Below are 14,262 nucleotides of genomic sequence, written 5' to 3'. Positions count from 1 at the left end.
GTTGTTTGTGTTGCTGCCTCTAATAAAGTGCCAAGAAGCTCCTGTTTATGTCTGATGCGCTTTGCTCTAGATGATGCCCTGGGCCACCTTTGAAAAACCTGTTGTCTCCTGTTCGCTAATGTCTCTGAGATATCCCGTGCTTCCTACAGTGTTTTCTGAATCTCCTGTGATGATTCTGCGATGTCCTGTGCACAGGTTTCATGCCTTGCGTCTCATGTTAATTGCTCTGAGATACCCATGTCTCAAATGGTATAAGTGTCTCCACTTCATGAGCATGTGAGGCTCATGTCCTCTCACCACTCTATATGCTAGAGTTCAATATGTTGATCTTGATGACCAGTATTTTTTTATATTCATGGAGTTTTGTACAGCGCAAACTCGACCCGAAGGCATCAGAGCGCTTTACATAGTTAGCAGAGACAGTTACCCGGGTTACATATGGGTAGATACACTTACATGAAGTAAAAGCAAACACAATGTAACAATAAACACATAATTGTACTATAAACAATCTTAGTTGAGTAAGTTACATATGAGTAGACACAGTTACATGAAATAATCACAGATATATGACACCAGTGTATTCGATTCAGTGTATATATTATGTTCAGAGGTAGTTACTATAGGGAGTGTCAATTTAGATAACAGTATGGGCCTAGTCTTGCAGAGATGCTGAAAAATGAGCAAGTTAGCATATAAGCTTAAAAGACATATAGGCATGTAATAATGATGCAGACCAGGGCATGAGCAAAAGAACTGACAGTCCTAAAATAACATAATAAATAGCCTATCAGTGAAGACATGACGGCACAAGCTACATGCAGGATGGAAGTATGGTCCTAAAGTGACAACTTTGGCATCTTCTAGATCAGGGGCTCAGGAGGTGGTGAGGAGCTGTTTGATGCAGAACCCAGTGTGCTTCAGCTGAACTTACATCCGACGCGGCAAGTTGTGATCACGTGCAGTTGTGCGGCTGGAGCTACCCGCGAGTGACAGGTCGTCTGGCCATTCAGCAGTTGTATGGACGCTAGCTTGAGGGGTTGAAAGTGGGAGGGACGCAGCTCTAGGCACTATGCGGGGATGCGTATGATGTCCCTGTATCAAAAGCGTCACGCACATGATGGAGGTGAGGTGGGGGTTTCCCTTTGTTGACAGATCTGAGGGGCAGTGCTCCGCAGACCTGAAGCTCTCGTGCGGTGCCGAGGGAACTGTGGTGATTGTGGTGGGGGCGCTAGGCCCTCATGCTGCATTCATACAATCACTCAGTAAGCAGACACGGACACAGTGGTATGGGGATAGGTAATGGGCCCAGAGCACGTGTGCTCACCCCCTTTTATTGGCCAGGGTCATCTGACCTGTGATGGTCAGATGACCCTGTGATGGTGGTGGGTGGGTGTTAGGTGTGCTCATTACAAAAGAACTGAGACACTAGACCATGTCTCATGTTACTACATCCCTCCCAACCTTAGTTAAGAAAATTACCTTAACTAAAGTCCAACCTGTGGGAAAGAAAACAGAGTTCACACAAAACCCATAATTCAATCACGATGACTCCCACGTAGTCTTCTCCACTGCTGGTCACGTCAATTGCTGGCAATGGTGTCTCTTCCTGCCTTGGCAGACTTGCAGCACTGTAAGTGGGCTGTACAGTCTCTCTCGCTCCGTTTCACATCCTGTGAACATGTAGAGGTAGGAATTGCAGGTCCTGAGTGTGTTGCTTTCCGCTGGACCGTCCTGGTCAAGGTGTTCGGTTTAAACTGGTGTCTATACTTGACGGGATCTTCAGCTGCAGGTTATCCCTCTCACGGATACCCCTCTCTCGTGGGTGTCCCCTCTCACTGGACGACCCGGAGGCCCTTCTGCCAGGCTTCCACTGGACCGGTGGACATGCCGCCTTGCCTCTTCAACATGTTGAAGGACGTCGCTACGGGTCCTCTTCTCCGTGTCCGAGTTCCACCTGAAAGGGTGTTGTTGGCACTGGTTCCGTCTTGTGCGACCTTCGGTCTTCCAGGATCTTTGGCGCGAGCTTCCACAGTCCGTCTCTTGTTGGGGATCCGCTGCCACCGGTGTCCCTGAGGCCTCTGCCCCTGGATTTCCAGGGCCCTTGTGTCCGTTCCATCCCAAAGGTGGTTGTTACCAACAAACCGGCCTGCTCGCTTCTGTCCTTCCTGGATTTATTTATTTATTTATTAAAACACTTATAAAGCGCGAACGAAGGCCCTTGGGCATCTCGGCGCTGAAGTTTCTGCAGTGTTTAACCAACAAGGGGAGCTAGGGTTTATTGATTAAAAAGCCAGGTCTTAAGTTGCTTGCGAAAAGACCAGAGGGAGGTACTCGTTTTAATCGAGTGTGGCAGGGTGTTCCAGAGTTTCGGTGCGGCTACAAGGAATCTTCTGTCTCCCCATGCGACAGATTTGGTGCGAGGTACCACCAGTTCATGTGAGCTGGATGAACGTAACGTTCTGGAGGGACAGTAGGGAATGAGGTTTTAGATGAAAAATGCAGGTCCGACATTGTGTAGAGCTTTATATACTAAGCAGAGAGACTTGAATTTGATTCTCTTTCTTACCGGCAACCAGTGCAGCTGTCTTATGATTGCTGACACCGATTGCTGTTTGGGAATGCGCCCAAGGAGCCTGGCAGCTGCATTTTGAATAATTTGCATTTTTTGTAGCACTCTCTCTTGGGCACCTAAGAACAGAGCATTACAATAGTCTAATGTAGACAAAACCAGGGAGCTCACCAAGGTTTTGCCGGCATTCTCGGGTAGGAAAGGCAAGATTTTTTTTATGAGCCTTAATTTGTGGAAAGCTGAAGAGGAGATCTGATTTGCGTGTGGTAGAAAGTTCAGGCGATTGTCAAACATGACTCCTAAATTCCTCACCTTGCTAATTGGATCCGGGGGCTGGGCCATGGATGACGGCCACCAAAGGGAGGACCATTCCGGGGATAAGTTGCCAAAAATTACAACTTCCGATTTATCGGAGTTCAATTTCAGGCAATTGGAAGCCATCCAGCTCCCAATTGCCAGCATGCCTTGATTGAAATTGCTGGCAATTTTAGGCCTATCATTCTTGACGGCGAGGACCAGCTGAGTGTCATCTGCGTAGGATGTAAGACTCATCCCATGTGCCCGGATGACTTTGGCAAGGTCCGACACATAAATGTTAAATAGTGTCAGACTCAGCGATGAGCCTTGAGGAACTCCGCATGGCAGTGACAAGGGGGATGATTCAAAGGGTCCAATAGTGACTACCTGGGACCTGTTCGCAAGAAAAGAGGCAAGAAGTTTCTTGACGTTGCTTAGGATGCCCATGCTTTCGACACGATCGACCAGGGTGAGATGGTCGACCGTGTCGAAGGCTGCCGATAGGTCCAGCAGGATCAGAACTGCTGTTCCTCCTGCATCCCGGATGGATCTAATGTCGTCCACCGCTTTAACCAGGGCGGTCTCTGTTCCGTGGAATTGACGGAAGCCGAACTGCGATTCATCCAGTAGCTCGTGTTCCTCGATAAAGGATGATAGTTGAAGATTCATGATTTTTTCAACTATTTTTGCCAAGAGTGGGAGACTAGCAATTGGACGGTAACTTTTAAGTTCTTCCTTATCGAGGTTGGGTTTTTTGAGGAGAGGTTTTATGAGGGTCTTTTTTAAAATCTCTGGGTAGACGCCTGTGCAAAACATGGAGTTGCAGATTGCAGTTATGGCCGGGAGAACCGCTTCAATAATCGGGCGCAGAACTTTCAAAGGAGAAGGGTCTAGGGCAGAGCCCGATTTAATAGAAGATATGATGTTCCATACCTGAAGGCAGGTAACATCTTTGACCTGCAGAAAGGTAGGACCATGGTGGGAGGTCGGAGGTTTCGGAGAGATGTTAGCGTTATTTGCGAAGACCCGATAGATGTCCTCAACTTTACTAAAGAAAAAGTTAGACAGATCGTCGCAAAGAGATTGGGAGGGGGGAGGTGTCAAGTCGGTAGAAAAACCAGCTAGCTGTTTGGTGGTTTCGTATAATGATTAGTTCGAATTTTTAGCTAATTCTATTCTTTCACAATAATATTTTTTCTTTGCCTCACAGATTAATGTTTTATATTTAGCCACTGATTCTTTATACTTAGCTTTGGCTTCATCTGCATAATCTTTCCGCCAATGCCTCTCTTTGTTCCTACACTGTTGCTTCTGGGTATGTAGCTCCTCGGAGTACCATGGGGCCGACGGGGCAGATCTGTTGCGGGACCGTTGTTTGACCTGGACCAGTTCTGTGGCCGCGGAACTCACCCAGTCGTAAAGTTGGGAAGTGGCAATATTAGGATCGGTTGATAGCAAAGGGGTGGAGTCAGTAAGAAGTGTTTCCAGCCTAGAAGTATCTATATCATCCCATGCCAGGTAGGGTTGGCGGGGATTGGGGCATGATTTGCCAGCAAGAGAATCATGAACTGACAGAGATGCCAAGATGAGATGGTGATCAGACCAGGTAAGGGGAAGTATTTGGGTGACTTGCAGGCCCGCTGCATTAGTGAAGATGCCATCCAATGTATGGCCTCCTTCATGCGTGGGGAAGTTAACCAGGGAGTGGAGACCAAAGGTGGTCATGTCATCTAGGAAGGTGGCAGTATCAGGGTTATCTGGTATGTCAAAATGAAAGTTAAAATCACCCAATATCGTGAGGGAATTATCGAGAGCGGATGCTTCCAACGTGGACCTGAGGTCTGAAATAAAATCATTCCTGGGCCCCGGAGGACGGTAAAGGAGGATCCCTTTAAATGTGTAGGATGGGGACAGCTTAATGGAGAATTCTAGGGCTTCACAAGAAGATCGAGTGATGGTTTTGGTCCTTACAGAGAAGGTATCACGAGCAATAATGGACCACCTTTTTTCTTTAGTTGTCTATCCAATCTGTATATGGCGAACCCATTAGGAACAGTGATCACTAGATCTGGATCGGACGCATAGTCCATCCAAGTTTCTGTCATAAAGAGTAGATCTATTTTGTGATCGTTGATCAGCTCGTGGATGTCCTGACAGTGTTTGCCAAGCGAGCGGACATTGGTAAGAGCGATTGTATAGGATTTCATGGGGTTGTGCTTATTACACGGGGGTGGTTTATGGATAGAGGGTATAGAGGCTCTGCAGCCTGAGCAGTGTGTAACCGGGCTTATGAGCAGGGAATAAGGGTTAGATATGAGGCAAGCCTGATGGGTCGGGGGACGTAACTGCCGGAGCTAGGTGGCAGAGTAATAGCCTCGTGGGGGCAGAGGATGGGAACCAGGGGGGGTGGCCCTAGGCCCAGGCCAGGCGCGGACGGGCGCAGACGGGCTTGCCTTTGGCGCGCCCGCTGCGCACGCCCGCTACGCGGTCAGGCGGGTCTGTTGTTTATATTCATGATTAGTGGTGGGCGGGAGGAGGGTGGGAGGGGCCAGAACTATCCCGCCAGCCTTCCCTTTCCAAGATGGCGCCTAAAGTTGTGCTAAGGGGTTCCCAGCGCCTAGTAACAGCGGCGTTGAGGGAAGCAGTGTCAATGAGCCTCGGCGAATTAATCTCGCATCGAGGTGGGGGCGGGTATTAAAAGCGCACTATTTAAAATATTTTACACCATTTTAAAAAGATCGCGATTATTACATCAATCACATCTAAAACATCAAGAAAAGTGCAAGAGAGCGTAAGGTACCTCCGGCTTCCGCCTCAGAGAAAAAACAACAGAACCTCGGGGGAGTGAAGAGCCTCGCCCTTAAATATCCTGGGAGGGCGGGAGGGGCGCAGAACTATCCCGCCAGCCTTCCCTTTCCAAGATGGCGCCTAAAGTGGATGACTGTCGGGTTCGCACGTGGATGCTTGCTTCCAGTGGTGTTACTTGTATCCCGGTCGTGCTTGTGGACTGTCGTGAACCTCTCACATTCTCCTTGGTGTTTCCCCTTTTGAGTGTCGTAGTGTCTTGGTCCACACTCCTCTTGGTTCTCTTCTATCCTCTTGTTTTCCTGTCATCGTGCTGCTTAGACTTCTTCTCCTTTCTTCTCTTTGGTGGTGGCAGACGTGCCACTCAGACCTCTTCTCCTTTCTTTTCCTTCCTTTTCCGCAACGCGGTCTGGTCGGATCACTGACATAATATCGAGGGACAGAATATCGACTAGCAAAAATATCGATGACAAACTATAGACAGACAGAATATCGAGTTTGTATCTACCAACAGGTAAGTACAAAAATATTGAGTACAAAATATCGTTTACAAAAATATAGTTTATAAAAATATCGACTTTATTAAAAAACAATGTTAAATTAAATTAATATTAAAAATTAATTACTAAAATATACTTAAAAATACTTAAATTAACTTACAATAATTAAACAATTAATAAAAGTTATAAAAACATTTTTACAATCATATTTGTTAGAACATATATATATAGTAACATAATATAATTAAATAATATCCAATATTATTACCGTACGATAGAAGAAGTGTAAAAAATACTATTCCCACTCCAGAGAGTGCAACAGTAGGGAAAGCGTTGTATAGCGTAGGGCTCAAAATTACTATTCCCACTCCAGTGGGTGCAACAGTAGGGAAAGCGTTGGATAGAGTAGGGGTAAAAATTACTATTCCCTCTCCAGTGGGTGCAACAGTAGAGAAAGCGTTGGATAGCGTAGGGGTAAAAATTACTATTCCCACTCCAGTGGGTGCAACAGTAGGGAAAGCGTTGGATAGCGTAGGGGTAACAATTACTATTCCCACTCCAGTGGGTGCAACAGTAGGGAAAGCGTTTGATAGTCTAGGGGTAAAAACTTACTATTCCAACTCCAAAAAGTGCAACAGTAGGGAAAGCGTTGGATAGCGTAGGGGTAAAAATTACTATTCTCACTCCAAATAGTGCACCAGTAGGGAAAGCGTTGGATAGCGTAGGGGTTAAAATTTCTATTCCCACTCCAAAGAGTGCAACAGTAGGGAAAGCGTTGGATAGCGTAGGGGTAAAAATGACTATTCCCACTCCAGTGAGTGCAACAGTAGGGAAAGCGTTGGATAGCGTAGGGGTAAAAATTACTATTCCCACCCCAGTGGGTGCAACAGTAGGGAAAGCGTTGGATAGCGTAGGGGTAAAAATTACTATTCCCACTCCAGTGGGTGCAACAGTAGAGAAAGCGTTGGATAGCGTAGGGGTAAAAATTACTATTCCCACTCCAGTGGGTGCAACAGTAGGGAAAGCGTTGGATAGCGTAGGGGTAAAAGGTACTATTCCCACTCCAGTGGGTGCAACAGTAGGGAAAGCGTTTGATAGCGTAGAGGTAAAAATTACTATTCCAACTCCAAAGAGTGCAACAGTAGGGAAAGCGTTGGATAGCGTAGGGGTAAGCATAACTATTCCCACTCCAGAGAGTACAATAGTAGGGAAATTAAATACTTCATATATTACTTCCATAAATATAAATTAATATCTATAAAAAATTATTTAAAAGTAATTACCAATTTAATATAATATAATAATTAATCAATTAAAATTACAAATTAAAAGTAATTATTACAATTATTTACCTATTAATACAAATTAATTACAAATTAACAATTAATATTTTAACATTTAAAAATTAATTAACAATTAATTCAAATTAAATACAATTAAATAAATGTATTTAATTAATTACAAATAAATTACTTCCCACCCTATTCCCCTATAAACCCACAACCCACTACAGAAAATAAATTATTAAAATTAACATAATTAGCAATTAATCAATTAAATAAAATTAATTGGCAATTCAAATTTAATTAATTACCCATAAAAAATTAATTAACAATTAATTCTAAAACAATACCAATAAATATTTTAACATATTTCATTAATTATAAATAAATTACTTCCCACCCAATTCCCCGATAAACCCACAACCCGCTACAGAAAATAAATTATTAAAATTAACATAATTAGCACTTAATCAATTAATTAAAATTATTTGCCAATTAAAATTTAATTAATTACCAAATATAAATTAATTAACAATTAATTAAAAATGAATACCAATAAATACATTTACATTTTTAATTAATGATAATTAAATTACTTCCCACCCTATTCCCCTATACACCCACAACCCGCTACAGAAAATAAATTACTAAAATTAACATAATTAACAATTAATCAATTAATTAAAATTAATTGACAAATAAAATGTAATTAATTACCAAATATAAATTAATTAACAATTAATAAAAATGAATACCAATAAATAAATTTACATATTTAATTAATTATAATTAAATTACTTCCCACCCTATTCCCCTATAAACCCACAACCCGCTACAGAATTAAATTACGCAAAAATTAAAAAAACAAATTTCATTAATTAAAATAAATTATAACATAAATACACACTTTTCACACATATAATAACATAAAAAACACTATAAAATATTCGATATTATTAAAAAATCGATAATTTTGATAACCTATATTGTATACTTCGATATTTTAACTGTCTATATTTGTAACATTCGATATTACATTACTTACCTTAAAAACGATATTTTTGATGTCTATATTCAGTCCAGTCGATATTTTGTCCATTCTATATTTAAAACTCGATATTATGTCCATTCAATATTTTGTAGTCTATATTTTGACTGTTTACCGGTCTGGTCATCTTGCTACCTTCATCTTCCTGACCAGACTTCTCCAGGCAGCGTGAACTCCGCCTGATTCCCTCTGGTCTTGTCCTGGTTCACGGACACTGTCTTCTTTCAGTCTGTGACTGGACCGGGCGTTGCGATCTTCTCTCTCTCCTTAGACGTTGAGTGTTGACTTGTGGTTGGTGAAGTTAGTTTGTCGCTGTTCGTGGACTGTGTCTTGATGTTCGAACTTCTGGGACCTCTGGCCGGTCCACTCTGTCGATGATGGCAGGCTATCTTCTGTCCTCTTGTGGGATACTTGCTGTGTTGCGGTTTGTTTACCCTTGCTTCGGTCACCTCCTTTCGCGACCCCCGGTGGGTCGGCTTTTGGTGCGGCCATCTGGCTGGCCGGCTTCTTGAGTGCGTCACATGTGTGACCGTCCGGGTTCTTCGTGCGACCGTCTGAGGGGTCGGCTTCGTGGGGCGACCATCGGGGTGGTCTTCTGCGTGAGTCCTCACACTTCGCTATCTTCTGTTTGGTCGCTGTTCGCTCCATTCCGGTGCTTTAGCGTTGGCGCGCTTTTGTCTGCGCTCTTCCTGTGCTTCATTAGGTACGGAGGGTTACGTCACCACTCAGAGCTTCTTCGTGTTCAGGTTGCTCCCGTTACCTCACGGGGTGTGCTTGCTTTCCTTCTGGGAGCCTGGAGTAGTGTCAGCGATCGTCACGCTTCCTCACTGTGTCGCACTTGCCTGGTAGGGAGTCTTGTGGTGGTGCTCCTTTCTCTTCTTGTGGTGTAGCGACAACCTGTGGCCATCAGGTGCCGCTCCGCTGTCGTTGGTCGGTCTCCGTTTGGCTTAGTGCGTCCAGTGGCCTGTGCTACTGCTCCGTCGTCCTTCTCCTGGGAGTTTCGTCACTCCTTGCGCCGTCCTGCACGTCGCAGTGCTGTGTTTGTCAGGGTGCATGTGTAGAGTCCTTGCGCTCCTGGTGCACTCCTGCGCACTCACTTGTCAGCGGCGTGGCATCTCTCCCATGGTGTGGCATCTGTGCGCCAGTCCTGCGCAGCTACGTGGCGTTGCTGTGCCAGTCTGGTGCTACTGTGTGTGTCTCTTTGTTGGCAAAGCTCTCTGGTGACTTGGCACCTGTTACCACTGTTCGCCGCTTTGTTCATCTTGGGGAGCTCTGTCGTTCCTACAAGTGTGCTGTGTGTAGCTTGCTCCGTGCTGCCATTGTGCCACCTTGGCTTGTTGAAGGCTTGTTTGCTGCATGCTCCTTGGCTGCAGCATTGCTAACGGCCACCGGGTGGCAGTGTCACGTTCTTTCAGTTAGTGGCTACAGCAGCTTCCCAACCGCTGCAGGTCGTGCTGGGGAAATAGTAAGGCCTGTCTTCACTCTGCAGGGCCTCCTAGGCCTCATTGCTGCCCCAAGAGACATTGCCTCCGCCAGGGTAAGTCCATGCCTCATTTATGGGGCGCCTGCAGTCTCGATGTGCATTCAGTGTTTGTTTTGGGAGGGACCCTACTTCCAACTCCCAGCTTTCTTCCTCGCCGCACTCTGCCTTCACTGCGGGCCGCGCGAGCCTCGCGAGCCTCGCGCTTCACCTCCTTGGGAGGGGGGTCGCCTCAGCCCGGCACTTCACCGGCCGCCTCCCTGCTCTACCGGGGTTTCGCTCTCTGCCTCTTTTCTTTCTGGCCGCAGCGGCCTCTCGGTTCCTCACACTGCACGGGGCGGAGGAAGAGGTAACCGGCTGGGCGCTGCCTCCTGTCTCCCTACCGCAGCCTCACACGCGGTGCAGCGGGGAAGTCGCTGCTGTCCTCGAGAGCCTTGCCCTTCACTTGCACTGGTGGGCCAGGTTTCCCCCTAATGCGGGTAAGCTCCGCTTTGCTCATTTAGTGCCCGGCAGCTGTTTCACGCACTGCCAGTCGCTCACCGCTTCTCCGTATAGGGCTAGGCAGCGTCTCCCCTCCTTGGCGGCCACAGCGGGTGGGCTCCGCTTGTTGTGCGATAGTGCCTGGCAGCTCTTCACGCTGTGGGCACACTTCCCCCGCCGCCACGGTAGCTTCTGTCATCTGCTGCATGACGGGGGTCGGGGTTGCTGCAGGCAGGCCACCGGTGGGCTACGCTGGCCCTGCGTTACTTAATGCTTGTAGTGGGACGCCATTGAGTTCGGCCAGGCGCCATGACTATGCGGGTGGGCTCCGCTTTAACGTCCAGACATAGGGGGTGGTCGCTTCAAGCTTGCGCAGCCCCCCCAGGCAATCCTCAGCGCCCGGGCTCACCTCCGGCCTATGGGCCTCATCCCGATGGGGGTCACGGTGCTGCGGGCACAGTTGCGGCCGGTGTAGGTGGGCTCTGTCCAGTCCGCTCCGCATTCTCTTTCGTGGTGGTGCTCCCACGGCCGGCAGCACTCGGCTGGGCTTGAGAGGTGCGGGTGGGCTCCCGGTCACCTTGTCATGGACATCTAGGCCCGGGGCAAGGCACACGCCCCGCGGGCCGCTCGGCAGGCCGGCGCTGATCCTGTGGGGGAGGGGGGGGCACGATGTCGCCCTGCAGCTCTCTCCTCTTCCCCCACGATTTTTCTCATGTAGCTGTGGCACGCTGGGCACAGCTCCACCTCGTCGCCATTGCGGTGATTGTGGTGGGGGCGCTAGACCCTCATGCTGCATTCATAAAATCACCTAGTAAGCAGACACGGACACAGTGGTATAGGGATAGGTAATGGGCCCAGAGCAGGTGCGCTCAGCCCCTTTTATTGGCCAGGGTCATCTGACCTGTGACGCCTGGTGGTGGGTGGGTGTTAGGTGTGCTCATTACAAAAGAACTGAGACACTAGACCGTGACTCACGTTACTACAGGAACCACTCCCAGAGCACAGGCAGTCCCAAGCAAACTGTAGCAGCTTGGGCAGGCAAACAGGGGGCAGCGCTGAGCTCCCCTCTTTGATTCTCTGCCATTATGCCTCCGTCTTCGGGAGGTTCCCATGAGAGGTCTACGGCACCGGGGCCGGTCCAGCGCCACAGGCTGGGGTAGTCTGACATCAGAGAGGGACGACAGAGGTCTCTCCCTACGCTCAGCAACATGACTGCCTCTCTGTCTCCAGTCCCTGCTCCAGCAAGTCGTCAGCGCCCAGGGGAGCAGGGCAGGCAGCGTCTGCGCACCCCTGCAGCAAGAGAGGATCAGAGCCCAAGGTGTCGTTTCTCTGAGAGAGAAACAGCCATCTGCAAGCACCCAGCAAGGAAAATGTCCCGGGCTTTTTCTGTCTTGATCCTCGCTCCAGACTTCGCGGTGTCGCCTTGGGCATTGCTCTGGACTCCACCTGCAGCTGACATCAGGTGCTCTGTGCCACAAGATCGCTACCCCCTGTTTCTGATGGCGGCGACTCGATGGGGAGGCTTTAACAGGGATTTTTAATATTTTTTTTATTTCTTTATTGAGATACAAACACATTGACAGTGCATGACAATATTTAACATCTCAAATCGACTGAAACCACTCAATATTTAACAAAGAGCGAAATCCCAGCAATAAACTGGGTACGAGAGCATTAAACAAAAGGATGACGATGAGTCGTGAAGTGGATCACATCGAATACAATTGGTTGCACAGAGTGTACAGCACATCAAGGACTGCCCATGTTATACATTCCTCAGTGTCAAGCAATAAGCCACCGCCTGCTGTTATCTCCAGGTCCCGCATTCCAGCTGCCCATACCCACTAGAATGTTTAAGTCTCCGTCCTGAGGGTGCACCAATAAGTAATTCTTCAAAGGTTGCCAAATGTCTCGCGGGCGTGAAGTCGGTAGAAGCAGGGTTGCATATATATCACTCATGGTGTCGCAATTTATCATGTCGCGAAGCCAGGCCCTAACAGTCGGTTTTTGCGCTCTGCCCCAATGTAAAGAGATCTGTCGCTTTGCAATGAGGAAAGCTATTGCCAAGAACCTTCTAATGTCCTTCTTTAAAGGTTGAACGTATCCAAGCAGTGCTGTCAATAGTGCAGGTTGTATAATTTGTTCCACCATGAGAGATAAATGGTGAAAGATCTCTCCCCAGTGTGCCTGAACTGGCGCGCAGTACCACGACAGATGTGAAAAATCAGGATCTGGAGCAGGGCACCGAGCGCACTCATGTGAGGTGTAAGGATCTATTTTGGCCAGTAATTTCGGGGTCACATAAGTGCGGTGTATATAATTAAAATGCAATAATTTGTAGCGATGATTATTTGAAATATAACGCGTTTGCACACAGCAATAATGCCATATGTCTCTGTTATTGGTACACCCAGGTCTTGTTCCCAGGCAGTCTGCGCCTTGGTGCCAACCACGGGGCAAAGAGATAGTGAAAGATGGTACAAGCGGGAAACCAAGTGAGTTCCATCTGGTGAAGCGATAACAAGTGTGAGAGGGGGGAAATCCACTGGTTCTGATTCAGCATCCAGGATTGCCCTGATCAGAGATCCACACACCATGTGCAGAAGGAATTTGTCCATATACGGAGCATCTCCGTGTGTAAGAAGTTCTGACACGGTGCATGGATGTGACTCTCTGAACAGGTCACCGACCGTCTGGAGTCCATGCTTAAGTAATGTACGTTTTGTAAGGGCTTCAGTAGTGGGGGTAGCCATAGATTATCTGCAAATGGTATATTTGCCGAATATAGGAAATATGCTTGTGAATATCGAAGCAGTTTCGTCCATGCCCAGCACGTGGTGGATATCGTCTGAATTTCTGAAGGGCAGCGAGGTAAGCCCTATGGTAGAACTGCTGACAGCAGATTAGGATGTATCTGGGAGCGTTTGGGTTTAAGATACTAAAGTGGGGCATCCGGGTGATACCAATAATATGTAAAATTAATCTGAGCCACGAGATGATATAAATAAAAATCCAGGACATCAAATCCCCCACGCTTGTAAGGCATAAGTAGAGTATTCCAGCCTACCGGTAGCTGTTTGCCAGCCCAAACAATCTATCAAAAAAAGGAGCTCAGAGAGAAAGAACAGACAGGGTTGCCCTGAACTGAAAAACTTATCAACAACAAAAACCCTGTCTTATGGACGTGAATTCAGTTAGTAAATTTTATAGCAGAACAGTCAAATAGTACTGATAACTGTTATCCTCCCCTATATAATTTGTTTTGTTTAGGGGATGTTTTACTGCACTCCGTCCAAAGTCTTTAAGAATAAAAAGGAAACCTATTGGCCAACAGTTCTTTGACAGTCACACAGAACAGAAGCAGACAACTGTCTGAAACCTTATTCAATACCAGGTATCCACCACATAAGGTTAGAAACAGGCAGAGTTCTACTCAGAAAAAATATGTGAAGAACCGAATGACACCTCACAGAAACACCACCATCGGGGCAACTGGCATGTAATCTTCAGACAGGGCCCCTGTCTCATCATCGGTCGTCATTCGGTTCAAAAGAAAATGTGTCCAAAACATCAAACCAAAGAGTGCAAGAAAAAGTGGTAGCAGAGAGAATCTGCTAGTGACAATCAAAAGTGCTTAAAATCAGCAGGCGCACCTCTCCGCAAATTTATTCATAGAAAATCGGTGTGCACGGTTGAATTAAAAAGGCTGGTAGCTATTCTCGTACACCATTACCTATCGCCGACATGTTTCTCTGCCGTAATGTTTTTGGCAGATTGATCAGGGCCGCACAATTTGC

The sequence above is a fragment of the Lissotriton vulgaris genome, chromosome 5 (genome assembly GCF_964263255.1).
Source record: "Lissotriton vulgaris chromosome 5, aLisVul1.2, whole genome shotgun sequence".
In the NCBI taxonomy this organism is placed as follows: domain Eukaryota; kingdom Metazoa; phylum Chordata; class Amphibia; order Caudata; family Salamandridae; genus Lissotriton; species Lissotriton vulgaris.
The sequence above is the reverse complement of the archived record's forward strand: the minus strand, read 5'-3'. Positions refer to the sequence as shown.